Source organism: Hemiscyllium ocellatum, chromosome 24 (genome assembly GCF_020745735.1).
Source record: "Hemiscyllium ocellatum isolate sHemOce1 chromosome 24, sHemOce1.pat.X.cur, whole genome shotgun sequence".
In the NCBI taxonomy this organism is placed as follows: Eukaryota; Metazoa; Chordata; class Chondrichthyes; order Orectolobiformes; family Hemiscylliidae; genus Hemiscyllium; species Hemiscyllium ocellatum.
In genome coordinates, this window is record NC_083424.1 from 11,568,978 (window position 1) to 11,583,253 (window position 14,276).

General features: G+C 44.9%; 1 long non-coding RNA gene across 1 annotated transcript in view; it reads right to left on the minus strand.

The window, feature by feature from the left end:
- Positions 1 to 9,962, minus strand: part of LOC132827045 (uncharacterized) — a 266,502-nt gene extending 256,540 nt beyond the window's left edge. Inside the window, exon 1 of the long non-coding RNA XR_009645958.1 lies at positions 9,518 to 9,962. This is a non-coding gene — a long non-coding RNA (uncharacterized LOC132827045). The remainder of the gene's footprint in view (positions 1 to 9,517) is intronic.
- Positions 9,963 to 14,276: the final 4,314 nt, after the last annotated feature.

Sequence of the window (14,276 nt, forward strand, 5' to 3'; positions counted from 1 at the left end):
ACAAGGCAGCATGCAGCCATGGTCTTCTGATTAGGGGAGGGAGGTAAAAGGTGCCTTACATTACCAGTGTGGGGGTGAAGAGGTTCTGGATTGCATGGTGGAAATCCAACAGAGAAACTTGTTAAACAATTTAAAGGTATCAGCTTTGCTTCCACTTCAGCAGTGACTATATTTCCAAATTATTTCATCCATTGTCAAACACCTTGGAATCTACTGGGGTTGTGAAATGTGCTATATAAATATAAGTCATTTCCTTTGATCATAAGAGGGTTTACGGACCTAGCCCCATACTATTCAATCCACTGAATCTGCATAGGTATGTTTAATTAACCTGTCCAGGCATGTTATAACACATCACTGGAGCAGGTAGAAACTGAATCTGGTACTCCTGGCTCAGAGGTGAGGACACTATCAGAATACCATTCTGAATTTGCATATATTTCATTCCTTTCTCCCTTTTTTCTTATAGATATTTCTGGCTTTCCCTTAAATCCAATTCACTTTCACTTCAAATACACTCATTGGCAGCAAATGCTAAGTTCCTAATAAGCTCCTGACATTGTAAAACAAAAATTTGCCTGAAATCATAGACATGTACTTTTTTAAAGTGGGGATAATTTGCAGCCAGTGCCTTACTCACACAGAGAGACCTACATACTGACAAACGTCAATATACATTTCTCAGGTCCAAATCACTTTATGTTAACACTGCAATATTGTTCCAAGCCATTTCCACATGTATTACACATTTCCAAATATTCCAGCATTTGTACTGACGGTCAATCCAGTGATCTCTGGGATGGCAGGACTGAAGAGCAAAGATCAGTTAGGACTATACTCGCTGAAGTTTACAAGAAAGAACGGGGACCTCATTGAAGCTTATACAATTCTAACAGGAAGGGACAAGGTAAATACAGGAAGGAGGTTCTCAATGAGCAGGGAGTCCAGTACAGGGTCATAGTCTAAGAATGCAGGGGTAAGCCATTGAGGACTAGGTTAAGTAGAAATTTCTTCACCCAGAGAGTGAGGAGCCTGCGAAATTCTCTGCCACAGAAAGCAGATGAGGCCAAAATATTGAATGTCTTTGAGAAAGAGTCAGATGTAGTTCTTGGGGCTAAATGGTTCAAAGGTTACGGGGAGAAAGTGGGAATAGGAGACTGAGTTGGATGATCAGTCATCATCATATTCAATGGCACAGCAGGCTGAAGGGTTGAATGGCCTCTGACTGCTCCTATGTCCTGTTATAGCACTTTTACCATCATAAAAGCATTCCATTGCGCTCTGTAACTTGGTCCACTGACAAAATGTGAGCACCAAACCATACAAGTCGCTAAAGAGGTAGGGCTCAATTAAAAATCACACAATACCAGGTTATAGTCCAACAGGTTTATTTGGAAGCACTAGCTTTCGGAGCAGTGTTCCTTCATCTTCCAAATAAACCTGTTGGCCTATAACCTGGTGTTGTTTGATTTTTAACTTTGTCCACCCCAGTCCAACACTGGCACCTCCACATCAGGTCAATGATACAGGGTCACCTCAGTGCCTGTGTGCCCATTGTCCACCAAAGGCAGCTCTCCCTCACTGCTTGCACTCCCCCCTCCATCCCCCCCTCCAACCTCCCCCCCCCCGCCAACCATCAGTCAGAGGGACAGTGAGACAGTGTGCCCAGAGGAAGATCCCACAGGCATTGAGCGGTCAATTCACTGCAGATTTTCATTGCAAAGGACTTTGGAGCAGGGTGAGGGTGGGGGACGCTGCGTCTTCCTCAGAGAGGTCAGCGGAATAGCAGCCTTTGCTGATATTGCACTCAGAATCACAGCACCAATATGGTGCAGAGAGAGGCCATTCAGCCCACTGTGGCTGCACCAGCTCATTAAATGAGTGTTATCGCCTCCTGCTTTCTCGCCAGATCCTTGAACACTATTCTTCTCCGAACAATCTTGCAATGCCCTCTTGAATGTCTCAGTTGATCCTGCTTCCACCACACTCGGCCACAACACATCAGTGTTATTGAAATATTTGGGAGCCCATGATGGGGGTGGGGAAGAGCCAGGTTCTGTAAAGGCATGGAGGTGGGGGACATGAGGAGAGGAAATGGGGGAACTTCTGATGAGTACAGAGATCTATTTAGGGAGGGACCCACCTTCCTACTAATCAGCACAAATGGACAAATATGCCAGACTGAGGTAGGCCTTTCCTACCTTTGGTTAAATGCTAGGGGGTGGACTGATTGCCCACATAAAAGCCTGAATTGTCCCAATGGCACCTGGGCTGTTCAATACCACCTTCACCCCAGTTAAACTGGAGCACAGGGTAGGGTTGGATACACTGCGCCCACAAACTATACCACCCTCTCCCTGCCCCATCAGGCCGTCAAATCTGCCCCCAGCAACACATTCAGTCTAGCCCATAGATATTAGAAACATCCTAAAAGAGTAAGGAGGTGTGGAGAGGAAATAGCAGAGCTTCAGGCCTTGGTGGCTATCAGTATATATGCCAATAGCAGTATGAAGGAAGTCAGAGATGCATGACAGAAGATTGCAAGCCAATTCCCAAAGAATAAAACACAGAATGATGGAGAGGTTATGGTGTAGTGGCAATGTTAGGATCCTGAACCCCAGGCCCATGTTCTGTGGGATGTAGGTTCAAATCCCATCACAGTAGACAGTGAAATTGGAATTCAATAAAGGCTGGAATTAAGAGCTGCCAATCGTTGTAAAAACCCATCTTGTTCACCTGTGCCTTATAGCGAAGGAAATCCTCTGGCTGATACATGACTCCAGACCCATAGCAATGTCACTGTCTCTGAACTACAGTCTGGGCTGGGCATTAATTGCTAACTAGCTAGTGACACCCACGTAAATGAAATTTTATTAAACACATTCTCAGAAAATATTTGTTCTTCAGGTCAGTATTCTGCTGCAGACTGCTGTATAATAATCTTTTGGAAATTATTTGCAAGTGAACAATAATTTTTCCATGTTTTGTTGGCCCACAGTAGTCAGTTTTCTTGAAGGCAATGTAGTGCACTGTTCGAATAGGACTGTAATCTTTCCCTTGACCTTCAGTCCAGGCAGTGAACACCGGTGGCTGTATGATCGCTGGAACTGTGAGGTATCGTGACTAGCCTGGATGTCTTCTTACTTGCCATTCACAAAGACATGTATTTTTCATCTGGGGTTAAGGTACAGCAATCAGGAAAGAGAACTGTGACTGATGCTCCTTCTGCAGGGACCAATGGAGGCCATCCGAAATGATAATGGCTCTGCATTGACTGCAGTGATATGAGAGGGAATTGGGTTTGGATGCAACTTATGAATCTGCATGGTCCAGAGCAGTTTCATGTGCTGCATTTTCTGACTGAATACTGGGTATGTCCCATCATATTTGTAATATGAAGATCTAAATCCAGTTTTTGTTTTAAGTTGGGAAATGAAATTGGAAAGTATCCCTTGAAAGTCTGCATTGCTACACTTTTTCACAACTAGAGGATATGAAAACTAAAACCATAGAGCTCATAACTTTGTCTCCGAGTGGGATAAGGTAGTAAAAATCTGAAAAGCTAATGGGATCTCTTCCAAAAAAAACCACAACTTTAAAAAAACCCAATGGGAGCTGTGAAAAAAGCGCATTCTGGATGGGGCGATTAGCCTGATCTCAATATGCTGTCTTATGCTGCAAAAGTGCACATTGTATTCTTGATAGCATTGTCAATTTGCACACCCGAGTACATTCAACTAAATGTCAAGTAACTGTCTCCATTCTATTTAACAAATCAATGTCATTAAGTATCTTTGTTGGCTGCATATCACGACTCACATGGATTCTTGAGGAGAACCTCAGTTACAAAGCATCAAAGCACCCTGATTTTTGAGTTGATTGCTGCATTGTTGTAGGAGACACCGTCAAATTTGATGCTAGCTTCTACATGTAGAACAGCGATAGCTCAATAGCACTGCCATTTACTGCTTTGCACAAGACCTACCAAAGCGTGGGAGGAGGGCGGATGTTCAGGGTGGGGTTGTGTGCTGAAATATTAGGGGTCACAAGTCATAGTGGATATCTATCTGAGATGCCACCACACTCTAGGCACCCCCGTGACACTCCCCCACCTTCAAAACAGACTCCCCAGCTCCTCAGTTCACACAGCACCCACTGATGGATCACATCACACCTCGAGCCTCAAACTGGAATCACAGTGGGGAAAACATTTAAGAAAGTTCAGGGTCAGCCATCCATCGGGGCAAAATCCCAGAAGAAAAATCATCATGTTGTTCAGAAAAGTGTGTTCATTTGTATCAATCACTTATTTTATTGTAGACTGGAGAAAAGACTCCAATGAATTCACAAAGACATCTGGGGTTAAGGTACAGCAATCAGGAAAGAGAACTGACCGGGTGTGGGCAACACTGGTATTTATTGCCCATTCCTGGTTGCCCTTGAGAAATGGTGATCAGCTGCTTTCTTCAACAGCTGCAGTCCAAACTCTGTAGGTAGACCCACAGAAGGGAATTTGACCCAGCAACACTGAAGGAATGGTGATTTGTTTCCGAATCAGAATGATGAGTAGCTTGGAGGGGAACTTGCAGGCAGTGATGTTCTCATGTAAATGCTGCCCTTGTCCTTCTCAATGGTAGTGGTTGCAGGTTTCTAAGGAGTCTTTGTGAATTTCTGCAGTGCATCTTGTAAATAGTACACACTACTGCTGCAGAGCATTGGTGGTGGAAGGAGTGGATGCTTGTGGATGTGGTGCCAATCAAGTGGGCTGCATAATGGTGTGAAGCTTCTTGAGTGTTGTTGGAGCTACATTCATCCAGGCAAGTGGGGAGTATTCCATCACCCTCCTGACTTGGGCCTCATTGATGGTGGACAGGCTTTGGGTAGACCGGAGGTTAGTTACTCCCTGCACGATTTCTAGCCTCTGACCCTCCTTTTGTATGTGGCTGGTCTAGTTCAGCTTCTGTTCAATAGTCACCCAAGTTCCCTCTAATTTTGGTTTCCTCTGCATGGATCTCTGCTGCAGTGATTTCCAAAGCTGGAAGTCATTGCTGGGAATGGTCTTGGTATGCCACTTAACACATGTCCCTACCCCTTTGGAATGGCTCTTAAAGGAAACATTGATTGTAATCTCGGCCATGGTGACAATGGAAGATTCAGTGATGGTGATGCTATTGAATATCAATGGGTGATGGTTCAATTATTAAGTGTCAAGGGATATTCAGAGGGACAATGAGGACTCTGGTCAATTACCATTTGGGATGACCATGGCAGCTGCAATCCCATCATATCCATCTCTGGGAGCTCCAAAATCACAATGCCATCCATTATAGTTCCTGGGTCCACAGGGTGAGCATCCCACCTCCCAATAGCTGGTGGATCTTCAGACCCTGACATGCCTCTGAAGGCAGTGGAGACAGCGGGGTCTGCAGAAGGGGAAAACAGCTGGACAGCAGGGGAAAATGGAGTGGCCTCACCCAGTCACATGGGTGCTAGCAGGGGGCAGAGGCAGCGGTGGCAAAAGTGGGCCATGAGAGGGCATTAAATTCCATCCCAGGTGCCAGAGATAGCTGGTCACACCTCATAGTTAAAAATCACACAACACCAGGTAGTTTTTAACTTGGTTCACCCCAGTCCAACACCGGCACCTCCACATCATGAGCACCTCATGTAGTGAAACATCCTGGTGTACACCTGACTAGAGCTGGTAATCCTGAATGCTGTTGCTGCTGCCAGTAGCCAGTGAAAACACAGCTCATTGCATTTAGACATGTGCAGCACTCTGCTGGCTTGGCCTTGAGCTGTCAGTGAGAATTTGTAATGTTATACATAATGAAAAAAAAGGAGAGATGATGATGAGGCACTGGCCTCTTTTCTAACATTAGAAACTTTAAGGCTAACGAGCAATTCAACGAAACCTTTCTCCCCAGCTCCTGTTTTCCAAGCTAGAAAAACTGAAACCAGTCACCATCAGAATCCACCCACTTCACACTCCCCACCCCACAGCCCACATTGCAGTGATGTAACCGGTGACAGTTTATCACAATGTGGGATCAATTTTATGGCAGAGGGTTTTTTTTTCATTCTTTTTAAATCCTGTCAAACTGAAAATAAAGTCAAAAACTTCAATTTACATAGCACCCTTCACAACCACCAGATTTCTCAAGCACTTAATGGCCAATGTACTGCTTTTGAAAGTGTTGTCCCTGTGAGAAATAGGAGATACAGTAGGGGTACAGTGTGTGTCTTTATTATTCTTGGAAGGGAATGTGGCTGTCACTGGTTGGGCCAACAATTACTGTCCTTCTTCCTAGCCCTCACTCTTGAGCCACTGCATTCCATGTGGAACTGGGACATCCACACCTTTAGGAATGCCATTCCAGAAATTTATTCCAGGCTACTGGCTTTCTTACTGCTCCAGTTAATCTAGAGGCCTGGATTAATGACCCAAAGATTGCAAGTTCTAATCCCACCCTGGCAGTTTGAGAAGTTGAACTGAAGGAAAGCTAGTTGCCATGAAAAGAACCCAAGAAAAATAGATTGCTGCTGGCCCACCTGCTTTACTCATGTCTGTCTGCAAAGGGGTAATGTGCCTTCTTTAAGGTTCGTGCCTAAATTAACTCCTGTCCCATTTTACGGGAAATTAACTGCACATTTAGTGGCCTCATGAAATATTTATACAAGACAACTAGGCACGGGCAATAAACACCAGACAGTCTTTACCAGGTATTGAAGGTATAGTATTGACATTGTTATGATACACAGGTGAAGGTAATTTTTTCATGAAGTACTAGCACCCTTGTAAGGAGCCCTGGTGGTGCAGTGGTAGTGTCCCTACCTCCGGATTCAGAGCCCCAGGTTCAAGTCGCTCCTGCTCCAGAGTTGTGTAATAACAAATCTGAACAGGTTGATTAAAAAAAAGAGTTGGAGCACATATAAATAGGGACTGCTAGGATGCTGTGTTAGTCAGTAAGAGGTATTCTATAAATCAGACAATTATCAATAAAAGCATTTGGCGCAAGCATCATACTTCACGGTTTGGGTTAGGATCTGTTTCTCAGCAGGGGCACCCAATCAGAGTGCATTAGATTTACAATTGTCCAGAACTCATCTCAAAATTGAGTGTGACTCAGATGAAGAAGCTGGAGAGTAGGGGCTTGCTGTGATCCCAGAATGGTTCAAACGGCTGGGGGAAGGAGATGAAAGAGGGGATCGAAGGAGAGCAATTGTACTGCTCTGGAATGAAGGGAAGGCAGCTTTTTAGATAAACTGGGTTGATCTTAAAGGGCTAACATTAGCGGATGGGCTGGATGGCCTCGTTCTGAGCTGTAAAATGCTACCCTCAAGCCTGGCTGATCCTTAAAAGCATTTTAAAGTTCTTCACAAACGGAAAATGACTTTGGAATGCCTTGACTAGAGTAGGCAATGATAACAGTCGGTGTTGTTTGGAGGATGGAATGGGAGGGGGGGGGGAGCATTCTAGATATTCTACAAAAGAGCTCTCAACTGAATGCAATCGTGGGAAATCACATCGCTGGATGAAAGACTCCCTGCCCCTTTAAATGCGAGAATATTCCGGTAGTCCACCAGTAGACTGGCTGCCTCTCGGTGTACCTGTTTTACAGGGATTTACCGAGTCAATGTCCCAGCTAGATGTTAGCTTTAAAGCTTTCGCTTCGAATTTTCATGAGCCATGTAATAACACGTCCTCCTGGCTGTAACTTCTATCACGGGTGTGCAGTGAAAATAGCAAGTAGTGAATCGCCAGTTTCCGAGGGAGCATACTGAGAGAGAGAGAGAGAGGAAGGACACGCAAGCCCCGAATAAACAGCAAACTACCGCTTCGTCTCTGGGAGAGGGGGCTTTTCATTTCCGTCTCTCCCAAAGCCTCATCTACCAACACAGAGGTGTTCCCTTTCCCTCTCACACGCATACAACAGAGAAAGATACCTTCAGAACATACAATTGACCCAAGGCAAGTCTGTACCCGTGTCACTGTGTGTCGTTATCTGTCAATCTGCGAGAATAAATGCCTGTGTGATTGGATTTGTGTAAATGTGTATCTCTGTGCAATTAGGTACATGTAACTGTATGCACATGTAATTGTGCGTACCTTATGTGTGTAATTCAGACTATGTCACTCTGGGATGTGGGTGTAATTGGATGATTGTAGGTGTGTAAATGTGTTTGTGTGTAATTATGTATATATAACTGTGTCCATGTAGAAGTAATTGTATACAGTATATAATTTCTATGCACGTGTCATTTGTGTGTGCAATTGTGTACATTTATGTGTGACATGCTGTGTGTGCAGTTGCGTATATGCGTCTCATACTGTGTGTGCAATTGTGTATATGTATGTGTGTCATTCTGTGCTTGCAGTTGTGTGTATGCGTGTGCCATTCTCTGCAAATGCACCTGTGTGTCCCTCTGTGTATTTGGATCTGTGGGTATGTTGCTCCCGATGCGTGTATCTGCATCAGAGAGATAGAGGATTGGAGATTTCACTTTTACGTTTCAAGTTCCTGGTTTAAGCCTGAACATTTCTCTCCCCCCCCCCCCCCCTTCGCGGAGTAACAGTTCACCAGACACGGTGAAACTCTACTCGTGTTGGGTTTTTTTTCATTCCAAGGATTGTTTAACGTCTGAAATCTATTTACAAGCTTATTTCAATTTAAATTAGACCGGTCATTAAGGAGCTACACTTGGTCCACAGTGCGAGAGATCGCCCCTAATGTACTGATCCCTCATACTCTCTCTGTCACCCCCTCCCCCTCCATCACTACTGCTGTCTGTCCCTCCCCAGCACAAACCCCCTCTCCTCCTACTTTCCCTCTTTCCAGCTGCTTAATTCTACCCTCGCTTGGTCGCGACCCAGCCTTTACCCATTTCTGACACACACACACACACAACACATCATTACCTCCTTCCACATTTCCCTCAACGATGACCCCGTCTTCTCCCCTAACCTCACAAACCTCCCCCACCCCCACAATAAAAAGGCTGAGGATTGACAGACGATTTTAGGAATCCCGGGCTTCCTGATGCCACAACAGGACAGATAATTTTTTTTAAAAAAGGGGGCGTTGAAATCATTTAAGAATAACCCCCACCCCTTCTCAGTAGACTAAGTTTACAAGGGGCGAGGGAGGGGGGATTCAAAGTTACAAATAACGCAGAGTTGGGGACATTACAGAGTTAATTTCAACACCTCCCCACCCCTTTTGTACCTCCTCCCCGTGTGTATAAAAATCTAGACTGGAATTCTCTGCCCAGATTTTATAGATATACAGAGAGAGAGAGAGAGACGGGAAATTAAACAGGAAAGGCAGGGAATGTGGCTTTCGAGTGGGTAAAATGTCAAGTGGATTTTTTAAATATATATAAAAAAAACCCACATCCATCCCCCTATCACGGATGAAGTTGTACATCATTTGCCAACTGCTCCTCAGTATCACACGCTGACCTGCCCAATCCTTGCGTTGCACAAGCGCCGAGTTATTCAACGAAAGTCTCTTACCTGCTGGAGAAAACGCAGAAAGCTCCCAGAAATTCCCGCAGCCAGTCCCGGAGTTCCAACCACACACACCAAATAAAAGAGATAGCGAGAGAGAGAGAGAGAGGAAAGCAGCTCCCCCGAAGGATTTGTCAAAAATTCAATAGGTGGAAGGAAATCTTTCTCTCCAGTCTCAGTCCGTGTCTGCCCACAGTGTGTGTGTGAGAGAGAAAGAGAGACAGAGAGGAATCCGCGCTCTGCAACTCCACACGGTCTGCTCAGTCTCACTAACTCCGACAAGACCGTCTCTCAGCAGAGGCTCTGCTTTTTAACAAACAGGAGGCTGCTTTCGCTGGAGACTGCAGCCCTGCTTTCAGGAGTTCGATGCCTGCCCTCCCAAGGGATGCCAAAGTCAAGCTCGTCGATCCGCTCCGTCCTCCTCAGAGATTCTCCTGTTGGGGGTCCCCTCTGCTCCCCTCACCGTTTCAGTCTCTCTCTCTCTAGAACCTGCGCCTTTCACCACGATGACTGGTCGCCACCAGCGCTGTCAGGCAGCACGCAGGCGTGCAGCTCAGTCTGAAAACAAGCAGCTTGACTTTTATTCCCCAAACCTGCCCTCCCTCATCATCCCCGCCGCCCTCATGACAAAATCATCCCATTGCATCTGCATCTCAATTTTTCCAATAATCCCTTCATTTGTCCCATTTAAGATTTGGACTTTTAAAAATTGTTATTCATTCACAGGACGAGTGCGTCTCTAGCATTTATTACCCATTCACAGAGTCAACAACATGTGTCGGGAGTCACATGTAGACCAGGTAAGGATGGTAGCTTCCCACCCGGGGCAATAGTGTAACAGATGGAGAGTTTCCAACAATTCATAGTTTCTGTTGCACTCAAATTCTATCATCTACCACACTGGAATTGGGATTGGAACTTGGGTCGTCAGGACATTACTTCAGTCACTGGTCTGGTGATAATACCACTAGACCATCACCTCCACTAATTGCTTCAGAACTAACCCCTGGGATGTACTTTCTCTGCTCAAGGGTATCCCAATAAAGGGGGAAGGGCATAAAGTTAGATTTGTTTGTGCCGAGAGGTGGAAAGGAGAATCATTTTCTCACAGGAAGGGTATCGTGAAGGGATGAGATAAACTGGAGGCCTTTAAGAGTACTGAGACTTGTAGAATCAGTCGGGCTAGCATTGGCTCAATGGAGTGAATGGCCTAAATAAAAACCAAAATACTGCGGACGTTCGAAATCAGAAACAAAAAGACATTTCTGGAGAAGCTCAGCAGGTCTGAAGAGAAATCAGTTCTGAGGAAGGGTCACTGGACCTGAAATATCAACTCTGATTTCTCTCCACAGATGCTGCCAGACCTGCTGAGCTTTTCCAGCAATCTCTGTTTTTGTTTGCTGGCAGAATGGCCTCCTATGCTCTAACCAATGCAGTGCAAATTTGAGATTCTATCCACCAATAAACTGTGAGGCAGCAAGGGCAAAAGGTCATAGAATCGAAGAGAGCTACAGCACAGAAAAAGACCCTTCAACTGGTGTCTGGGACACAACCAGTAATTAAATATTCTAACCCCATCTTCCAGCCCTTGGCTAAGGCCTGGGATTTATAGACTTTTTATGAGGTGTCAGTGTTAAGGGTGACTAACTTAAGGTGGATTGGTAGAGCTAAGTGAAAGGTCAGCACAAAATAAAATGTGATGGAGTCAGCTCAAGATGCTAAACAGCTCATTCCTGTTTCTAGATCCATATTTATAAACGCACAGAAATGATGTTTGTGCACAGGAATATACTGCCTTAAAGGATTTAGAAGGACAGTTCAAGAATAACATTCAAAATGTCTTGGCCATGTTTTTGAAGGAGCAGTATTGGGAGGGCTATGGAAGAGGAAGTGGGGGGGGGGGGGTGGAATTGGTACAGAAGCTTGTGATTTCATTTTGTAAATGGGATCGAGTGGGATTTCTTTGCAACCTCAAACCACAAGAATCTCAAGGAATCGCACACCTTTCTGAAATGCACATCAGGATCGTGACTATCTTCAAACCTATCTCCACCTAGATGGCACACGTGACAGCTAATTTCATTACTTTCATCCCAGGACTGCCATGGCCTTAGGTGGCAGTGCCCATTGCTGGTTCAGTTCAAGCGACTTGGCAAATAACAAAGTCTCCAATTTAGGATCCTCCTGCTATCGCTGGCTCAGGTCAGCAGGTCACAGGCTAGGAACCTTGTGGTGAGTAACTCACCTCCTGACTCCCTAGAGCTTGTCCATCATTTACAAGGCACAAGTCAGGAATATGATAGAATACATTTACCTAGATGGGTGCAGCTCCAATAACACTCAATAAACCCGACACCATCCAAGACAAAGAAGCTGACTGGCACCTTCAACTTCAAAATTTACTCCTTCCACCATTAATGTATACCATCTAGAAGATGAACAGCATGAACTCCCCAAGGGCTTTCAAGAGTTCTTTCCAAACCTTTAGCCTCTCTATTATCTTGGAGGGCAAGGGCAACAGTTACATGGGAACATCAGCACTTGCAAGTTCCCTCCAAGCCACACGCCATCCTGACTTGGAAATATATCACAATTTCTTCCCTTTCCCAACAGCACTATGCCTACATGGCTGTGATAAGGATATCTTCTGGGTAAGTTTGCTCACTGAGCTGGAAGGTTCGTTTTCAGACGTTTCATCACCATACTAGGTAACATTATCAGTGAGCCTCCAGTGAATTACTAATGTTATGACCCACTTTCTATTTATGTGTTTAGGTTTCCTTGGTTTGGTGATGTCATTTCCTGTGGTGACATCACTTCACATGATGGTGTCATTTCCAGTTATTTTTCTCAGAAGGTGGTAAATGGATGTCTTTCAGACTAACATAGTTTGGGATTATGGCTTGCATGGGCTGGTTGGACCGAAGGGTCTGTTTTCGTGCTGAATGACTCTATGACTCTATAAGTTAACTTAGTCCTACCTTTTGGAAGGCAGTTAAGGATAGGCAATAATGCTGATTTTGCCAATGATGTTCACATTCCAAATGTTGATTTTTTTTTAAAAGTTCTACACTGGAAAGGGTATTTATCAACCAGGGAGCTATAGGAGTGTGGTAGATTTCCTTTCATTTCTTTTGTTGAAGGTTAATCAGTGCGTCCTGCAGATTAGGTGAATTCAGACAGCCTTCCCTTTCTCGGAGAATGATTCAGTGGCAAGGATACTTTCCACCATCTGCTTGACTGCGATTTGCTGCAAATGTAGGAAGGACTGCCCAAAGAGGCCAGTGAGTTTGGGGTTCGAGTTGAGATGAACAACAATCAACCTCAGCCACACAGTCTGAAGGAAGGAGTGAGTTTTGGCCGGCTGAGGGTCAAGAGCTTGATCGTCTGGAATAGCTTTGCTTGAATCTCTTTTCTCCTGCTCTAACTTGGTTGAGATTCCCGCATTGTAGATTTTTACTCCCAGGCAGGAAGATGGTCTAATGAGCAGACAGCTCATTGGGACTGGGAGAGAGTGGACACTGCTGGGATGTCAGCACCAATCATTTGCTTGGCTGTTAAAATGGGATATTCTTTATTTGGAAGAAAAGTTCTTGATGTGCATATCAAGCTTGGGCAGTGGAAATGGCAGACATGGAGATTCACCAGGGGTATCCTTCATATATTAACCCTAACCCTAACAGTTGAGGAGAAATTACTTTTCCCAAAGGGTTGTGAATCTGTGGAATTCACTACTGCAAAGTGCGGTGGACTCTGGGACAGTGAGGAAATTTAAGGAGGGGTTAGACAGATTGTTAACTGGTAATGGGTTGAAGGGATACAGAGAGAAGGCAGGAAAATGCCTGAAATGTCGATTCTCCTGCTCCTCAGATGCTGCCTGACCTGCTGTGCTTTTCCAACACCATACTCTCAACTCTGATCTCCAGCATCTGCCGTCCTCACTTTCTCCTCTGTGAAGAGCATATCATCCATGGTCGAATGGTGGAGCAGGCTCGAAGGGCCGAATGGCCTAATTCTGCTCCTATATCTTATGAACGTATGAATTTATAAGAGCATTTTGACACCCTGGTCCTACAGGGTGCATTCTTTAAGCCTACCACACTGGTCCATTTCCATCCCTAGATTCAGAATTTTAAACAAAAAAAAATCAGAAATTGCTGGCAGAATTCAGTAGGTCTGGCTGCATCTGTGGAGAGAAAGCAGAGTTAACTTCAGGTCCAGTGACTCCCCCAGATGTCACCAGACCTTCTGAGTCTTTCCAGCAATTTCTGATTTTGTGTCTGATTTCCAGCATCTGCACTTCTTTGCATTTGAGCAGATTTTTAATTTAAATCCATTCAGGAGATGTGGGTGTTGACCAATATTTCTTGCCCATCCGTTATTGTCACTGCCTTTGAATATATTCAAGAAAGAGATGAATAACTTTCAAATTAAAGCTGTGAGGATGTCTGGGGCAAAAGCAGGAATAAAGCAATGAGATAAATGGTCAACTTTGGTCATACTGAATGGGAGAGCAAGATTAAAGGGCTGAATGGCCTTCTACCTGCTCTATATTCTCTGTTCCTAATTGTGTTGGAGAGTCTGCAGTAGCATTTGGCATCATAGAATCCCTACAGCATAGCAGCAGGCTGTTCAGCCCATTGAGTCCAAACTGACCCTCTGAAGAACATCCCACCCAGACAGACCCCCCTACCCCACCCTGTAACCCTGCAACCCTGCACTTCCCACAGCTAATCCAACTAGCCTGCCCACTACTGGGCAATTT